We start from the raw sequence: 18,065 nt of genomic DNA on the forward strand, positions 1-18,065 counted from the left end.
TATCACATCAACTTCAAATCTGACCCACAAGCTGAATAAAATAAGGCTCGGACTGGTGTGTGCAAGGTCTGCCAGGACTGTTACCCCAGGAGACCCCACAACCCCTCTTGGGCCCAATGCCCAACTGCCCCATCTACTTACTTTTGCCACAATCTGGGGGGGGGGGGGGGAGCAGGGATCAGGTCTGGGTCGGTGGACCAAGTACTATTCATTCTTCAGGGATGTCACAGAATGGACAACAGGGGCAATTTGCCACATAGGACCTTATTTTTAAACATGGTATAATATGCTTCACTGGGGTAGCTGAACAACAGACCTTTTATAATTTAGTCAAGTTGGAAAACCATATTGACATGAACTACAAGGGCCTTCTATGTCATCTGAGCCATTGGACAAAGCACCAAAAATCTGGAACAATTGGAACACATCTGGCCAACCACCTGCAAGGCTAAGGCTGAGGGCACACTGGGCTTATGTGGTCCACTTCCCTCCGTCTGTAGGCAGGTGGAGAGAAGTGAATCCGCTCCTATAAACTCCTGAGTGGAGAGTGAGCCGAAAATGCATATGCTTTCACATTTTACTGGCCGATCACCACTCAATGTAGCTGCACTGAGGCCAGCACTGTGCCTGTCAATGGCAGTTACACACAGGAGTGTATAAAAATGGAGCCGCTTCTCTCCGCCTGTCTAGAAAACGCAGTTAAAGAGAAGCAAATGGTATGCCCAGTGTGCCTAATCCAACAAGCACATCTTAACATGTATCTTCAATCTCAACCCACCCTGAAAAACAGTGAAACACCTTTTTAAAAGGCTTTTGTCTTTAGCTGTTTACAGTTTTCATTCCTAATCTGACAACAGATTTATGTGAGTATAACAAGAAAGAAAGCTAAATCAGCTCAACTGTGTTTCTTTTATCATTAAAACCTGCTATACAGCTTACTGCTGTACATGACCACATACCAAATTTATAAAAATCCCCAAAAGTCACAATCCCATGGACAAATACTTCTACCAGCAAAAGCACTGTAACTGTACTAATTCTTCAGCAGATCACTATCTCTCCACTCTCAGCAAGTCCAACCACATTTCATTCTGTGAATGTGGGTATTGTGATAGCAATAACTAATGAGAAAAAAGCATGAATTACACAATAAACTGTATATGGGTGGCTTTTGTTCATCAAATGAAAATCTTCCCATTTACAATATGAGAAGTCAAATAAGCTATTTTAGTATTTTGTAAGTTTGCCTAAACAGTTTTTGTTCTGTTGTCAGACTCAGACCATTTTTATAAATAGAAACATGTTACCCCACCTCCGAAAAAAAAAAAAAATTACAATACATTAGTAATAAATGTCATAGAAAAAAATGGTATCTATAGTTTTGGCCAAGTAACTCCCAGCCAACAACATGCAATCTACTGCCAAAACCCAAGGAATGTGAATTCAGTGCCACCATGCAGTATAAGAATGTCATAATACTCTTGTATTGTGTCCAAGAAATATACTTTAATTTATTATATAGAAAAAAATTCTGAGTGGCTGAATAAATGAAAACTTGCAATGAAATATGGGGAAAATTTGCAGTTCTTTATCTGTATGGTTATTATTCTTAAGGTGTTCATGTAAAAGAGTTTAGGGCTGGTGAGCAGCGATGAGCAAAATGTTTAGCCAGGCATATGTTTTGAGGTGAAATTCCTTATTTTTGCCATTGGTTGACAAAAATTTGCTGCGGAAAAAAATGCCATGTTTCGTTAATTTTTCGCCATTTCCCACAGTTTTTCACAGTTTTGCAAATTTTCCAGCAAAATGGGACATATTCGCTCATCGCTACTGGTGTGATACAATATAGAGCATTGCATACATCACACAATGCACATATAGCGGTTAAGGAACTGCCATTTTCATACAATCATTCGGAACGAAGGCCAAACAATCGAATTAGCCCAGTATCACCCACCCATAGGTGGGCATGTCAGTAGAAGGCTTATCGGTGGCGACCTCACCAAACGAGCGGATCTTACAGTCTTCTTCTGTAATTTTGAATTATTATAGTTTAGGTCAACTAAGATAACATTTAAACATTAAATAAGCCCAATAGGATTGTTTTTATGTACACCTGCATGACACCTGTCATACACTCATACATGTTTACACATCAAAATCATTTATCTAAAATATACTAGGCTTTAGTTCTACACACCAAAAGGAAATAAAAGCCTTGGGACCAAATCTGTAGATGCTTTCATCACCATCATCCTCAATTATTTAGTGTCAACAAATTACAAAGATCTTAACAAAAATATTATAACAGGAGACTTACAATAAACTAGGAAAACGATTGTTACCCCACAAATAGTTAGTTTGCATCCTTCCATAGTTTGCTCTGGTAATCCCAGCATCCCAACACCTACTGTTTAACGCCCAACTATTCAGTGTTTTTTTTTAAGTCAAAATTCAGTCTCAAATACATGTTTTTCTCAGGAACCACTACATTCTCTGGAATTGGGGCCTGCCATTAAATTCTTAATGACCGCTTGTTGAGCAAATAAGCTAACCTTGTATCTTCTGTAACCACAAGCGCTAATTATACTGTCACAGTAGAAATGTGTATTTTTATGGGGTAGAAAATTGGAAGCCCACAATTATAAGCAAGGGAACAGGGGTGAATTACACTTAAGTGCCTTTCTAATAAACGACAGAATGTTCATACTATTTTCAGAACCTTACTTGATTGAAATCTCATACATAACAATGAGGATAATTGCAAAGAGTTGCAGAATGTAACCACCAAATCAGTTTATTTTCATATTTCCTTTAATATCATGCACAGTACAGATGGAAGAAATATTTTAAATAATCAAAAGCAGCTGGAGAATACCATATTCATTCTACACCAAAAATTCCTCTATAATCAGTCCAACAGACTCAATTGCCAGATGCATGTTTACCAAAAAGAGTGGTAACCAGAACATCATGGTGGACATGGACAGTTTGGTAAACATGATAAAAGGAAGAACATAAATAGAACCAATTAACACCATTTTTTTCAGATTTTGCATTTCAAAAAATAACCAATTATATCTGTGTGTAGTACAGGTATGGGATCAGTTATCCAGAAACCCATTATAGAGAAAGCTCCAAATTATGGGAAGGCAATTTCCCATAACCTCAATTTTAAGCAAATATTTCTCATTTTTAAAAATGATTTCCTTTTTCTCTGTAATAATAAAACATTACCTTTTACTTGATCCCAACTAAGATATAATAATTCCTTATTGGAGGCAAAACAATCCTATTGGGTTTATTTAACGTTTAAATTATTTTTTAGTAGACAAGGTATGGTGACTCCTTATCTGGAGAATCCTAGGTTCAAAACATTCTGGATAACAGATCCCATACCTATAACACATTAGGGCAGTGGCAAACAGGGTGACTGGGAGAACTGTGTGACTTTTTTTTAGCAATAAATACCTGCTTTATACTGCACCAGCTGCTTTCAGGTGATTTACAATTAACGTAAATTGGGGCAATTTTGAGCGATTTGTCCCCTTATCTACAGAGCAAGAAAACATTCCAACGTATTGTGTGCCATTAACCTCATGCAACCCACCTAGGCAAATCATAGCAGTATACAATATCATAATTAGAAACCGAGGTAAATGTTCACAAGTGCATATGTGGTCTAGCATTAATTGCCAGCCAGCCACAGACCAAGCATCCGCTGAGATACCACCTTTTATTTAAGGAGGTGTATAAATAAAATGCTCAAACTCATGCCACACTGCCTGCTATGGGGCATAATGCGAAAGCACCACTGTATTCAACTGTCACACAATTATCTCTTATCTACTCAAACGGGCAGGCTTGGATGAGATTCAAAACATACCCTGGCATTTTAAAGGGTTGTTAACTTTTAGTATTATATAGAGAGTAATTTTCCGAAACAAATTGCAGTTGGTCTGCATTTGGTGTTTTAATTATTTCACTTTTTGTTTAGGAACTCTCCAGTTTCAGCACTTATCTGGTAGCTAGGGTTCAAATTACCTTAGCAACCATCAAGGTACTTGAATGAGAGACTGGTATATTAATAGGAGACAACCTGAATAGAAAAATTAGCAATAAAAAGTAACAATAACAATAAAATTGTAGCCTCACAATGCAATAGTCTTTTGGCTGCTGCTCTCAGTGATCCCTATTTGAAAGTTGGAAAGAGTCTCACGAGGCGCCATAACTCCGTGATGGTTTTAATCGTTTGAATAGTGAAGTGATATTTTATGGAAGGATGTTCCTGTGCTCTGTCCACAATTTATCTATATTGCCTGGATCGGGGGTGTGTTCGAGACGTTGCAGTACGGAGTACCTAGTTGCAGTTCAACCCATCTGGTGAGTGCTCCCCTTTTTGCTATTTCCGACGCCGCGTATGCCATCCCACCGGCGATTTACATTCTCACCAGTGGGACGTCATATCGGGAGATTAGTCGCCCACGACAAGGGAGATTTGTCGCGGGCGACTAATCTCCCTGTGTGCCACAGCCCTAAAAGTTAACATAAAAGTGAACCGACCCTTTAATTAAACAGAGGCCCAACAGCCCCCCACTAACCCACTAAATAGTGACTATCTGTGCACAGATTGCCAGTCCGGGCCTGCAAACAGTTCAATCAACCTCCAACAGCCCAATGAGCAGCAAATAGGAATTAGGAGAGAAAATGTGTTTAAATAAACAGGCCACGCTGTGTTATATATAGGTTCTGGAGGTTTCCAGATAAACAATCCCAGATATCTCATTTACATTTTATCATAAAACTAATAAACATCACAAGACAGCAAGGAGGAGCAAAATGTATCTGGTAGTACTCGCATATCTGTTTCTGCAATTAAGCGTCCAGAATGGGCTCCCCACAGGCAAGTATGCAGTTTCTTTTGTGTTTTCATCACTTTGTGACAGCTGTATACAGGTTTAAAGGCAAATATGCTCCATATATAAGAACTGTTCAAAGAGGGAAAACACAGCCTGATTAAAAGCAGGATTTACTTCACTTCAATCACAATGAATGTTAAGAAATATACAGTAACATAATATTACTATGCTCATGGAGACTTTTTATGAGATCAGCCACGAGAAAGCCACATGCAAAGACTAAAATCAAAATACTGTGTAATTGAAAATAAGATTTTTTGACATACTGATAATCCAGTTGCAGGGCTTTCAGTGGCTTTTGCTAAAGCATTTAACTCCCAAAGCCCTAATCTTCATCATGCGTGATAATCCTAACAAAATTGCTTGGGATTGTGAAATAATGGGCAGGTGAATGGAATAACCGGTACCGTACTGTGTATTGTACATTCACTTTGTATGCTAAACAAACTCTAACAAGAATAAATCCGCTCTCTAACTGGAATATGGGCGATATATTTCCATTTTGTGCTTCTAAAGGCCAGCTGTTAAGGCTTCCTTAAAAAATGGAACAAATTTTGAAGCAAAACATGACCTTATTTCCAGGAATGTTCTTTTCCACGTACAACAGGGGTACAGTCTTTTCACTATCAATGATACATTCTCTGGGATGAGCAAAAACAACAGAGATAAGGCAAATGGGAGTTAATTTGCTAATAATCTGTACGGCGGTAAAATGTTTTCCTCTCTGTACTATGCAGAATGATGCAAGAATATTTAGATGAATGTACCCTGTAAAGTCTAGGCCCCTTCACATAGGCACTCAATATGATAACTATATCCAAAAATGAAAATATCTAGAGAAATATAAGGCAAATTCTGCCAGCTGTATTGTTGCGAGTCTGTAAGCACTGCCTAATTAATTGACACACAGCAGGATTCAGAAAAACACAACAGTTTAAAAACCTAAGAGCTCCATATAAAAAGTGGGGGTTTTATTTCTTTAAACAAATGCTTATTATACAGCATTTCTAATAATGGCATTTACAGCAGTGGAGATGATTGTATCTTATAGTGCATAAATTAAATTAAGATTCAAATGGCAAAGTAAAACAAGGGCAGATCACCTTGAGAACTTTAGGGTCTGAATGGAAGCATAAATTATCAAAAGGGTTCACCTTTACGTTAACTTTTAATTGGTCTTCATTATTTTTTTTTTGTTTTTAATTATTTGCTTCTCTTTGCCGCACTCAAACAGGGTCACTGACCCCAGCAGCCAAAAAAAACTATTGCTCTGTGAGGCTACAGTTTTACTGTTATTGTGACTTTTTATGACATTTTCTATTCAGGTCCTCTTCTATTTCTATACCAGCCTCTCATTCAAACCACGCCCTGGTTGGTAAGGTAATTTGGACCCTAGCAACCTGATAGCTGCCGAAAGAAAAATTAAAATAATTAAAACCCTACACATAAAAATTGAAGACTCAAAAGTGACCATCCCCTTTAAAGGAACAGTAACTCCAAAAAATGAAATAGCTTTAAAGTAATAAAAATATAATGCACTGTTGCCCTGCACTGGTAAAACTGGTGTGTTTGCTACAGTAACACTACTATAATGTATATAATAAGCTGCTGTGTAGCCATGGGGGAAGCCATTCAAGCTGGAAAAAAGGAGAAAAGGCACAGGTTACATTGCAGATAACAGATAAGTTCTGTAGAGTACAATAGTGTTTTATCTGCTATGTGCCTGTGCCTTTTCTCCTTTGAATGGCTGCCTCCATGGCTACATAGCAGCTTATTTATATAAATTATAGTAGACTTTCTGAAGTAAACACACAACTTTTACCAGTGCAGGGCAGCAGCACATTATATTTTAGTTACTTTTATACACTTTCATTTTTTGGTGTTACTGTTCCTGTAACATCCTGGGGATCGCCAATCCTACTTCCAATGTTCCTTTGGCAGCACAGGATGACTGAGTTGGACTGTGGCATGAGAACTCACAGGTAACAATAAAATAATCAAAAAGCAGCAATCAAAACTTACACTGCCAACTGCTTCCCAAATAAGCCGCTTGTTCTTCCCTTAAGGGCTCTGGCACACGGGGAGATTAGTCACCCGCGACAAAACTCACTGTTCGCGGGCGACTAATCTTCCCGAGTTGCCTTCCCCTGCCATCCCACCGGCGAAAATGTAAGTCGCCGGTGGGATGGCACACGCGGCGGTGCGATTTCGCGCAAATCACAGAAAAAGCCTCGCAAGGCAACTTCGGCGATTTGCGCGAAATCGTGCCGCCGCGTGTGCCATCCCACTGGCGACTTACATTTTCGCCGGTGGGATGGCAGGGGAAGGCAACTCGGGGAGATTAGACGCCGGCGAACAGGGAGTTTTGTCGCGGGCGACTAATCTCCCCGTGTGCCAGAGCCCTAAGTCAGAAGTAGTATTTTTTCCAGTTGTTGTAGCCCCAAATAAAATGATACAGGGTCCTTAGAATAAGGTCAGAATCCCTTAAAATGCAGGTAGTGTCATTTACCTTTACAAGAAATCAGCCCAAATGTTGAAACGGAAGCTACAAGCAGGAGAAAGTGGTTTTAGCAGAAATAGGAAGGGCAATAAATAGCAGCTCCAAAGTAATTCTCTGTGACTGAATTGTAAATTCTGGTCATAAGAATTAACGTTTCATTATACCATCAATTTCCTCTATCCTAGGAACTTCGTAATGGGAATAATAATAGCTACATTTATATTTACCTTTGCATATAGGGAGTCAATGACTGAACTGGATATGTACAAACCCTGATTCTGCCAATTGATCCAGCTATCACATTAATGTCTCCAAACTTGCACCAGAATCAAATATTTGCCCAATTGGTTGACTGGGTGGATATGAGGGAATTTGGGTCATGTTTGACCAGAATTACCTATACCAAAAACATAGGGGCATGTTAATTTACAAAAATAAAATGGTAGTGGTGTTGAATTCATCTTTATTGTGCCAATCAATCTATTCAATAATTTCCACAAATTTGACTGCATTAGTTAAGAAATATCTTGAATGGGTTTAACCACAATCAAGCTTGATTGAAAAACCAAGGCACACCTACATGTTAGGTCACATCAGCCTTTTGCTCCCACACTTCTTCCTGTTACAGTTAGAGCCGCATTATTTCCTGTCATGTGATTTCTGAGGGAGCACACAGCCCATCACTAAATGGCGGCTCAAGGGAAAAGATGTAAAAGGGCAATATTTATTGATACCTATATTGTGCAGTTTGGTTAGATTTAATAGGCCACAATATGACATAAACTATTTGATGGTTAAGTATTCATTCATGTTGGTATAGTTTTCCTTTAAATAAGCTTGAATATTTGTGTTTCCTGAAACAAAAAACAATACTCTATATATATCCCAAAACTAAAATATACAATTCCCCGGAGATCTGAGCTGGAGAGATGAAAATTCTGGCTTAAGTTATATCATAAATCTCAAGAATCTTGATATCGGGATTGCAAAACTGCAAATCACACTGCGCCGATTGGCAAATCAATTATAAATCAAGGGGAAAGTCGATTAGCTGGAATTAGTTTTAATACGCACTCACCTCTGACCTCGACCTTTTATAAAATTGCCCCATAATAATTTTAAACTAGCTTCTTAAATGACATTATGTACATAACTAAAGCAAATACCAGGAGCACCTAATTGGAGAGGAATCTGAGAATATGCTGGGAAGAACAAATAATGTATGGGTGGGTGGGGGGGGGGGGAAGATACCCAACATCAATAAACGACTTGTATGTTATTATTATTAGATGTTATTGGCATAGCAGTCGCACATTTTGCATAGCTTTACAGAGGATGTTTAATCACTCCTGTCGGAAGTGAACAGCATGAGTCATTTAAAGAATACAATGAACTAAGAAAAACTGAGAGACTTTAAAAAAAAAAAAAAAAAAAAAAAATTCACCTTATCAACTGGTTCAAGGAATGTTTATGACTTTGACAGCTGCCTTTATATGTGTATTTCTATATGGCTTTCTCAGTGTATAGATAGAATTTGTTAACCCAACGTGCACTAATGTCGTGTACAATTCCTTTCATTTACCTATTTGTCACAATAGTACATATTGCTAAGTCTTAAGGCAAAAAACAGTCCATACTAACAGCTGCAGAAGTCTGTATTTGACTTTAAAGAATAGCACGTTCTACAAAATACTTAGGTGGCAATAAGAGTTTCCCTTTTTTTTTTTTTTTTTTCAGATGGAGAATTGTATATCATTTTGCAAGCCTAAATTAATTTGCAACGGTGTATAAAGATTAAATACATGACTGCTTGGGGGATGGGGTGGCCACCACTAGCAACCAACTATAACAAGCCAGATATGGAGTTTAGCAACCCAGCTTACAGATGGATTTAGAATTTGGCCAAATGGCATTCTCACTTCGATTTCATCTCTTGCTCTTTACCAAGAGCAATTCTAAAATCAAGTAAGTACTGCTTCCATGGGGTGGGGGGCATGGAAGACTGCAGCAGACATGGCCCATGTTCGATATAACTCAAAAAAAAAATCAAGTTTTAGAATCATTTAAACAAATTTAGTTTAAATCCATACATTTTATGTTTTAAAAGTATTAATTACAATTTTTTTCATCCTACCACTGAAATTTGTTACACTCCTTTATCTCCTTCGTCTGTCTCCTAGTTAAATCACAAGCTTTTTTTGCTTGCCAGAAGTGCAGCAAATGCGCCTTTCAAATAAACACCACTTATGTTGCCAGTGTTGTTAGACTATTGCTCTTCCCCACAGTGAGTTGCATCTAAAACCACTTTCAATAAAGGTGCTTGCACACAAATGCACTTTACGCACTGTACAATTGTGCTCAGCGCCGACCAGTCCTTCCTCCAAATTGATCATGCTGCATAAAGCATATATATTATATATATATATATATAACTAGTTATATATAACTATATATATATACACACACACACATATATATATATACATACATACATACATACACACACACAGCTATGGGCCAGTTATCCAGAATGCTTGGGACTTGGGATTTTCTGGATAACAGGTATCGTGATAAGGGATCCCATACCTGTAAAATGCAATTACAGTTAGGGGATTCACTACCCGGAAACCTATTAACCAGAAATCTCCAAATTACAGGAAGGTCATCTTCAATAGACTCTATTTTAATCAAATAATTCAATATATTATATATATATATATATATATATATATATATATATATATTTCTCTTTTTCTCTGTAATAATAAAGCAGTACCTTGTACTTGGTCCATATTAAGATATCAACAATCCTTGAGGTTTTTTTTTAATGTTTAAATTATTTTTTAGTAAACGTACGGTATAGAAATCCAAATTATAGAAAGGACCCCTTATCCAGAAAACCCCAGGTCCTGAGCATTCCTGATAACAGATCCCATACACATAGATTGTGCATCTCTGCAGTTCTTTAGCTGTGACAGCTGGGTGCTGTTAGGTAATACGGTTGGGGAGGGGACAGAGTGGAACGTGCACGGATTCTCAAAGTTAAAAAAATAAATAATGGAGAGGGGCCCACTCCCCCTTAATTATGGGCCTATTTCAGAAATAGGTGTGGTTTTAAATGCCAATTACACTTATTTTAAGGGATTACCAGCTATATCTGTCCATGCAGCATAACTGTACAATGTTTTCATATAGTAACTGGAAACTGAAGCTTAAAAGGTTAACGTCACAATACGTTAAAAAAAAGAGAAAGGAGCGGCTGCCAAATGACAGGCAGTTCTGCGTGACAGTTAGGAGTACATAAGAAATCTAGGTGTGTTTCTGTGGCAGTGCCTCTTCTCCAAACAGCCAATTGCATGAAGTCTGCCTGGGATGTCATCAATGATCCCAGTTACTATGCTGCAGCTAAATCTCAATACAGCATACAATCTAGAGGGTACTTAACATGCAATCAAATGATACATGCTGTGATGATTAATTTCCCCTTCTTATGAGCTATTATAGTGGCAGAATGTGTATTTGTAATAGGGAAGTTACTTAATCTGTAAAATAGCAGAAAGGGCAGAAAATAGGTTTAGTATAATTTTAGGGGGCTGCAGTTTTAATTCCTTATTCTTAACTCATGCCCAACCTGCCCCTGGTCACTGTCATCGAGGGCAGTGTTTTTCAACCTTTTTTGGGCAAAGGCACACTTGTTTCATGAAAAAAATCACGAGGCACACCACCATTAGAAAATGTTAAAAAATTTAACTCTGTGCCCAGCAGCAGTGCCCCCCTAGTACATTGGTGCCCAGCAGCAGTGCCCCCCTAGTACATTGGTGCCCAGCAGCAGTGCCCCCCTAGTACATTGGTGCCAAGAGCAGTGCCCCCCTAGTACATTGGTGCCCAGCAGCAGTGCCCCCCTAGTACATTGGTGCCAAGAGCAGTGCCCCCCTAGTACATTGGTGCCCAGCAGCAGTGCCCCCCTAGTACATTGGTGCCAAGAGCAGTGCCCCCCTAGTAAATTGGTGCCCTGCCTATGGCACACCAGGCAACATCTCGCGGCACACTAGTGTGCCGCGGAACAGTGGTTGAAAAACGCTGATCTAGGGGAGAAAAGGAACAGATTACAATGGACATCAGCAGTTCTTTCACAAATGAAAGCAAATCAGCCAAAGTGCCTTCCTCCTAGGGTTTTTTTTTTTTTAATTCCTGGCTTGGAGGCAAATTTTGGTTGCATAAAAACCATTTGTACTGCTAAACAGAGCCTCATGTAAGCTATTAGACCATATAGGTGCTACCAATTGCCAATCACAGCCCATATTTGGCACCCAAGGAACATTTTACATGCTTTAGTTGCTCTCCAACTCTTTTTACATTTGAATGTGGCTCAGAGATAAAAAAAAAGGTTGGGGATCCCTGTGCTTGAGACATGCTGCAACTACTGGACACCACTAGTGAAAGTGTGAAAACAATTGGTTTAATGATATTCTAATCACAGCCAATTTATGGATAAAACATGCTGTATATACATCCCACATTCTTATTGGCTGGACTTGTTGCACTATTGCATATTTTTAGTTCTATCCTTTATTAGTATGCAGAGTTACCAATTATACAGTTTGAGGTTTAATGATTCGTCCAAGGTCAGAAGAATTTGGCACAACAACCAACACAAGAATCAAACCCAAGACTCTTAAGGTCATAGTCCAAGTATATCAACCACTGTAAAAGCTCTTCAAGTACAACTCCTGAAAATGTGACACACTGTGGTATGTGTAATGCCTTATAGTTACAGTAACCGAGCAATGGTTGTTTTTGCGTGGGCAAATGTGTTGGCAACTAGACATTAGGCTAATGGCACCATGAGATGAAGAGGAAATGGGGCTGAGGTAAAATTCTTCCCATTGACAATATGAGCAAGTCTAAAGGTGGCCATACATGTTCAGATTTGAGTCTTCTTCCGACAAATGTTCGGCTATTGGTCGTACTAACATTCAGACTGAAATTGTAGGATATAAACCCTCAAAATATAAAGCGGAGGATGTTCCGAACATGAAATAGTTGGCAGACCCCAATCGTACGTGACTTCTGTTGTAGGTCCCCCAAGAATATCGTCCAATACACAATACATGCTCAGATTTTAGCATTTTCTAACCTGTCCATCGTACAAAAATTATCGATACAATAATTTGGAGCCCACACATGGTCCAAAAACTGTAAGGATTTTATCGGAACTTGTATGGCCAGCTTAAATGATGTTCTTGGCGCTCACTTTACTACAGATACCTGGACATATGATTAGATATATGATTTAAAACTCATTTATCATATCCAGGAGAGGTCCACAGGACCTGGTTTGGGAAAATTAAAAATAGAAGCCTGTTACAAGACCTTTAAAGATAAGTAGCCACCAATGGCAGCTAATGCACATGGGATATGCAGCTAAAGCAGACTTTACAGCTAGAATATAAAAATAGACTGTGGGGAGAATGTATGTCCAGCAGAAACTTTGAACTTGTGTCGGATATGTATTCAGGCATTCACAGGTAAAGCTAATGTCCCAAGGAGAAATTAGTTGCCCACGATAAACCTCTGCTACTGCAGGTAACTAATCTCTCCAAAACATCTTTCCATTGGCAACAAAGGGAATCGCCACCGGAAAGGCCTACACATCACTTTGGCTTTACAAGTAATGCAAAATTGCCAGCAGGAGGAAACTTTGTGCAACTTTGGAAACCCGAAGCATGCGATTGATCTCTCCGTGGGACATTAGCCTAACAGGTTCCAAGTCTTAGTTGGGATGGACCCTAAAACAATGGTGAAACCCTGTCTACATCTTGTAAGCCGAGAATATCATTATGCATTATAAAGCGAACAATCAAAGTGGGGTTAAGTGCCGCTATAGGGGGGTTATTGTTTCAATAATTAAAAAAAGAATAGAATTTTCAATTAAATCACTTGAACAAATATTTTGAGCTGGCTAAGGTACTTTGAAGCTGCAGTAAAGGAATATATTTAGTTTCATATTTGGTAGCCTTGTAGCTGAATGCAGCTATTGCCCAGGCAGTTGCTGTTGATCAGGGGTCCACCAACCTCTTTTTCCTGTGAGCCACACTGAAATGTAAAGAGAGATGGGGAGCAAAACAAGCATGAAAAAGCCTTATGGGGATGCCAAATAAGGGCTCTAATTGGCTATTTAGTAGACCCTATTTGGGAAGTCAGTCTACAGGAGGCTCTGTTTGGCAGTAAGCCTGATTTTTATGCAACCACAATGTGCGTCCAAGCCAGAAATTCAAAATAAGCACCTACTTTGTGGCCACTGTGAGCAACAGCCAAGGGTTAGGGAGAAACATGTTGCTCCAGAACCACTGGTTGGGGATCACTGCTGTAGATTATTACTACTGTAGACAATCATAACCATGGGGGTCACATTTGAACTAGTAACTTCACAACCCTTCAGTATTGACAATGAAGCCCAGGTATGCAAAAAAAAAAAAAAAGAAAGCACAACTCTAGGATTCAGTAGATCTGACCTAGAAAAATAAAATAAATAAATTATAAAAGTATTGGCATATTTTTCCCTTGCAGTCAAATTGAAAAAGTTGTATTGTGCTGCTGTCAGTGGAGCACTCGGCTGGCCGATTAGGAGAGCCAGTTTAGATCTGCATGCCTTCCAATGAACAAAGAGCTCCACTGTGTGTAAGAACAAGGCAGAAAAAAAATGAAATCCCATAGCAATCTGCCCTGCCCCCCACCTCATACACCCACACACACCCCTTCTGAAGATAAAGTTAATGGAAACTTTTTCAAACACGCAAGAAATATGTAAAGTTTAAAACTATTTAAAATGTTTGTCAAGGCCCTGATCTGGGCAGTGGGGTTAATGTAACGAAGGCCATTGAAGTAACACAGGAAAGAAAAGAGCAGGCCTCCAACTAACACTCAATTTTTATAGCTGTAAAACCACACCAAACGTTGCCTTGTATTCTCGCAAAGCTTCGCTTTACGTAACTGTGTCATTTAATATTTCCTACAAATAGAACGGTAAGGAAAACAGAGCATGACATGGACACTCTGCATTATTTATTTAAAATATGTATTCTTTTTAGTGTAATCATTTTAAAGAAGCAGCTGCAGGTCATTTCAACTACAGGTATGGGACCGGTTATCCAGAATGCTCGGGACCTTGGACTTTTCAGATAAGGGGTCTTTCTGTAATTTGGATTGCCATATGTTAATTTTGCTAAAAAAATCATTTAAACATTAAACTGAATAGGGTACTGGTTTATTATTGCAGAGAAAAAGGAAATCATTTTCAAAAACTAGAATTATTTGATTAAAATGGAGTCTATGGGAGATGGCCTTCCCGTAATTTAAAGCTTTTGGGTAACAGGTTTCCAGGATCCCATACCTGGATCAAATCCCATGTGCCAGGTCAGTCACAGACAGGTAGATGGCACAAATATTAATACATTAATAAAGCTGTAAAGTTAATAATAAAATATCTGTTATTTGATTTACCATCAGGCTCAAACATTGTATTCTACTTCTCTTAGTCTTGTCATTTTCTGCATTGGTAGAAAGTCAACTTAAGCAAAAGAGCTTGAGCTCCATTAGAAATTCTTGTAAAGATGCAAAGCAAGTTCTGGTCATTGTTGCATTTACAGAACTGCTAGGCAACGACTCCAATCAGTGTGGACCCCCCCCCCACACTACATGCAGACAGGGCCTGCTGAGCAGAACCACCAGAGTAAAACTGAGTTTATAGCAGACATGTGTGTAACCTGGGAACTCACTGTTGAAGACAGAAGCTGCAATTTTATAACAGCTGAATGGGAAACATATCATTTACATGCATGTCCAACCTGGGGCCCTCCAACTATTATGCATACCATGACAGTCAAACACTACTGTAGTACGAGGATGGAGGGGCTCAAACATTATATCCCTGATCTAAAATAGCCAAGACTTCGAAACTGTGGGCCTGAACAAGGCAGTAACTGGGGGGGGGTGATTTAGCAGGTAGACTACAGAGGGGAAATATGCTTTTTTATATACTCCTAGAATTCCCGGAATGACGGTTAACAGGGTAAGATTTTTGTGGCAAACACTCAAGGAGCTATGCCATCTGTAACAGAGTTACAAGCGGAGGAGGGCCCCAACCAAATGTTCAACATGAATGGGGGTTCTGAAGTCTGAAAACCGTAAGGCCTAAGGGATTTCTACCTTGCCAATCAGCTGACAACATATTCTTCAACCGTCTTGACCTGGCAAGGAATACTGTAAGTTCAAATAACAGCTGGAAGGCCAGACATCAGACATTTGCATTCTAGATTGTAAGCTCTCGGATTTCAGTTTCTCTTTGTATGCTTCATGTCCGTGTAGAACTTGAATAGCATCTGTAATATACTAATAATCACCCTGGAAAACAGCACTTATTTATAAACAGCCCCAACAGCAACAATAGAAGCATCTGGTTGCAGCACAGAGAGGGAGAGCAGTCTGCCCGACAACTCAGACAGCTGCAACATGCTGCTGGACCATTTTGTGCAGCAGAGAACTTCTTATATCAACTGTGGTGATGTTTAGAGATCAGACAACATCTCGGTCCATTTAAAACCAGCAGCATCCTTCTGCCCCAGACTAAAGCATGTTTCTGCCCAGAACCAACCACCTGCTAACTTGCCCTGAGTTTTACTGCTGAAGCCCCCCAGTCCTTGGCCAAAACACAAAGCAGCCTCATCCAACTCTCCCCCCCTGTCTCCCCTGTAAAAGCCATAGCATTACCTTATTAGAGTTTGCTAGATATTTCAGTGTAATGTTCCACTTCCTCCTGCATTGAGTTTATTGTAAATCCAACAAGCTTTTCTCTTCTCAGAATCCAGAAAGGTGTAATAATCCCACAAACGTATAGAATTTTCCGCAGAGAGAGAGAGAGATGGCCAGAGAACAACAAACCCGAAGGCCGGGAGAGAGGATCACAAAGGGGCTGTAGAAGTTCCAAACCGAATGAGCTCAAGTTCGTTTCCCTCCAATGCTTTCACCGTTCCTTAATCCTGGGAGGGGGCTGGAAACATCCCAATTAGAGAGAAGCAAAGGACAATTCTTTACCAGGGACGGGATTCCAGGTCCACGTTTCGGGGAGTAGAGAGAGAGTGGGGGTCAGGGGAATAAACAGGCAAGGGGAGGGGGGTGTAGGAAGAGAGAGAGCCGTGTAGGGACAGGGGTCCCGCTGCATTCACTGCTCCTCCTAGTGACACCCGTACGAGTCATGAAGGGTGAGCCGGAGTGTAGGGTATATTGTGCCACTATGGGAGCCGCACCCTCAGCGCACTCACACACACAGCCCGGCCAAGCAGCACTCTCTCCTCCCCAGTACTGCTCGCAGCCGCACACACTCTCCCCTCCCCCTCTGTCTCCAGTCTCTCCTCCCCCCTCTCATAAGGGCAGTCTCTTTGCTACTCTCACTTCCTGAGGCGTCTCGTTTCTCCTCTATGTGGCCCCTGCTTAGGCTCTCTCTTCATTTTACCCCCATCATGTAACATATTTCTAATGAAAAGGTGCAGTAAAGCTGCTGCCCCCCCAGATGTGTTTCAATCACAACCCCTTAACCCGCACTAGGAACCTTTGTGGGTATTTTAGTTCTGCAACAGTTGAAGGGGGGAAACGAAATCCTATTTTTAAAATGCTTATTCCATCTTTTATTTGATTGTCAGCTTGTAGGACAAGATGTAATGAGACTCAGGGACAAGTGTTACTGTACAGGACCCTAGGTGTATGTAGATTGGATCCATTACTTAGTGTTTAATCCTTAGGGTTAATTTGTGATGCTATTAGCCCATTCAAATAGGGTGCTGACCCAGTGCCCCAAGCTATCAGTGACTGGTCCACAGAGGCATTTACATGAGTGTGTGTGCCAGTCACTGTTATCCTAAGTAACAGATTTGTTAGGGGCTCATCACCTTGAAAGTGTCATGGAGTATCCAAGGCTATTGGCTACAGGTGCCCAGATTTAAGTGACCACCACAATTTGTTTAACCTTTTTACTTGTGTTCTGTACCCAAGGGTCATGGCAATATAAGTATTATACAGTCAGTGCCTCTACATACATAGCCTTTAGGCAGTCATATACAACCGGACCTTGTACAGTATGTGACCAATCAGCTTGCAGGTGCAATACAAGGTTATTATTATTACTATTATTAATATTAACACATATTTATACATCACCAACATATTTTGCAGGACTGTACAATAAATGGGTGTATGCACTGAACATACAGATTACATACAAATAATTAACTGGTAACCGATACAAGAGGTAAAAAGGGTCTGCCCAAAAGAGCTTACAGTCAGTTTCATACATTGTCGAGGCTGAACAACGGGAACAGCAGAAAGTGAAGACACTTCCATACAATGGAAAACGTGGTGCATCAGCAGATTAGGTTTTTAAAGGAGAATGAAAGTTACAATAACTGGGGGATGCCAAATGTTAGCTTCCATACATGTACCAAAAATCAAAGATTTTATTGTCATTTGTCAGGCCACCCTAAGCCTTAGCCACTAGGAAGGAATGCACTAAATCAGGAGAGCTACTCAAGTAGTGGTAAACTGATCAGTGTCCATACACTTACTATGGCATGTCAGAGTCGACATAAGAACCA

The 18,065-nt window shown here is 39.8% G+C and overlaps 1 protein-coding gene across 3 annotated transcripts in view; it reads right to left on the reverse strand.

The window, feature by feature from the left end:
• The window catches only part of erbin (apurinic/apyrimidinic endodeoxyribonuclease 1), a 103,356-nt gene extending 86,517 nt beyond the window's left edge, over positions 1 to 16,839 (reverse strand). For 2 of the 3 annotated variants that reach the window (XM_002934188.5, XM_004910378.4), the window contains exon 1: positions 16,189 to 16,838. The gene's annotated coding sequence lies outside the window, so the exon portion shown is untranslated. Of the gene's footprint in view, positions 1 to 16,188 lie in introns of all 3 variants that reach the window. The other variant, XM_004910379.4, reaches the window with a different exon arrangement.
• Positions 16,840 to 18,065: the final 1,226 nt, after the last annotated feature.

This window comes from Xenopus tropicalis, chromosome 1 (genome assembly GCF_000004195.4).
Source record: "Xenopus tropicalis strain Nigerian chromosome 1, UCB_Xtro_10.0, whole genome shotgun sequence".
Classification (NCBI taxonomy): Eukaryota; Metazoa; Chordata; class Amphibia; order Anura; family Pipidae; genus Xenopus; species Xenopus tropicalis.